We start from the raw sequence: 1,998 nt of genomic DNA on the forward strand, positions 1-1,998 counted from the left end.
GAGATGCAGAAAATCAAATGTGTGGTAGATGGAGAAGGCACACGCCCAGTGCCCAAAACCCTATCAGTATCCAGTGCTGAACACAGGCAAGTTTCAGCCGGGAAAATGTAAGGAGTTGGTTCACCTTGACATTCTTTCACCTCAAACGGTTGGGCTTCTCACCTCAAGGAAACAAAGCCAGTATAAAGATTCTGGCCTGCAGCTACTTTGAGTCGGTAAGTTGTATGATAGCCTCAATTCCATCTGCTACTTCTGCCATGTTTTCATGCTTGTTTGCTCCTTCCCAGACAACAATGACCTTGGGTTTAATATTCCCCAGTTCTCCATCCTTGAGTCTGCATGAAACAAGTCTTGTTGCATCTCCTCCAATTCCAAAATTTCTTGCATGAAGTGGGGGAAAAAGCTCTTGCCATATTTCATATTGGTGCATCAACTGTACCATGGAGTCCCCCCACAAACGGTACATCGGGTTCATTGTCTTTACAGTCCAGGACAAATCTGTTACGCTGAGACATCCACCTGTCATCTCTTTGAATATATTCTACTGCACGTGGAATCGCTGCTGGGTTTGAGCCTCCTTGGTTCATTACACACTCAAGCAGAGGGTCCATGTGGGCCCCAAGCAGTTGCAGCATCTGTGGGTGACAATCTGTACCTCACTCAGTCCCAGCAGCCCCACTCCAGTGTGTCCCTCCTTGGACCTCAGCACCAGCAGCAGCCTCTCCTCCTCCTCTCTCGACTGTGACAGCAAGGGCAGCTTTTCTTGGATCTCTTCTGCAAATAGGCTGCATTAAATGCTTTAAGTTTGCTTTTTTCCTAAGATCCAGCAGAGTGTTAGTGGGTGTGTTGTAGAGGGTGGATCTAATGACTAAGACTCAATTACTTCATCTGACTTACAGAGATAAGTATGGGTATTTAGCCAGGGTGCATAGAGGAGTACAGAGAATTGATCCATCCCTAGTAATTATGTTTTACAAGAAAAAGAAACCAACTATATATTATAAAAAGAAAATGTCTCAGTACATAGTTAAACACCAATTTTACCTTTCTCATTCCAACCCAGGCTGTATATCTTCTAACCAGTCTAAGAAATTCTCTAGAAAGAATTCATTAGAGTTACTTCACTAACCAGAAACACACAATTTGAATGACCTATTTTGTGGTAGGTCCATAAAGATCAAACAAACAAATAAAAATAATAAGCTCATATACCATCTACCAGAAGAGGCAGACATGTGAAGACCTTGCAATAAGAGCAATCAATGCTGTGAAGCAAAGTGACAACATAAGAGGAGGAAACAAATCAAGGAATAGAGATGCACAAATATGATTCTTTTTTTTTTTTTTCCGGATTCTTTCTCAAGAAAACCATGAGGTTTTGCCGCATCTAGAATATAAGGAAGAAACTGCAACTGAAATAGGGAGGGGGCAGTTTGCTGCCAGAGAGTGGAAGATCTTGAATGCAGTGTAAAGGAGTTTGGGTTAGAAAAGATCTAAAAGTTTGATAAGGAGAGTGATATGACCAAATATTAATTTGAGAAAGAAAAGTCTAGCTGGTGTGTGAAACATCGTTTAGAGTGAATAAAAACTAAAGCAGAAAGACTAGTTCTACAAGCTTGGATGAGAGACAGTTGAAATTGATATAGGGTAGTAGTAATATATATTTTGCAATAAAATAGTTGGATTCTTCATGTGGTGCTGGGAAAAGGGAAAGGAGAAGAAAAGAGAGAGTTGGTGAAAAACTAGGAGAAGGATGGGGGCTTATATACACAGGCTGGAGGATCCAAGAAAATCCAGAGGTTGGGGTAAAAATTAGAAAAGAAGAGAGAAGTAAGGAAAGGGGAAGTGGAAATCACAATTCATACCTCCCTGTTGTCAAGAAATTACTTTGAACCAAAGAAATTTTTTTCTAAAATAAAGACTTCCAATTGTTTGCCCTATGGGATGTTTTCACCAAACACACGTAGTTAAAATGTAAGTTTTCAGGGACTATAGGAT

General features: G+C 40.6%; 1 pseudogene; it reads right to left on the reverse strand.

Annotated features, from left to right (window-relative positions):
• Positions 1–202: 202 nt before the first annotated feature.
• LOC125100947 (platelet-activating factor acetylhydrolase IB subunit alpha2-like) lies at positions 203–587 on the reverse strand (annotated as a pseudogene).
• Between the last annotated feature and the right edge of the window lie 1,411 nt (positions 588–1,998).

Source organism: Lutra lutra, chromosome 5, assembly GCF_902655055.1.
Source record: "Lutra lutra chromosome 5, mLutLut1.2, whole genome shotgun sequence".
NCBI classification, from domain to species: Eukaryota; Metazoa; Chordata; class Mammalia; order Carnivora; family Mustelidae; genus Lutra; species Lutra lutra.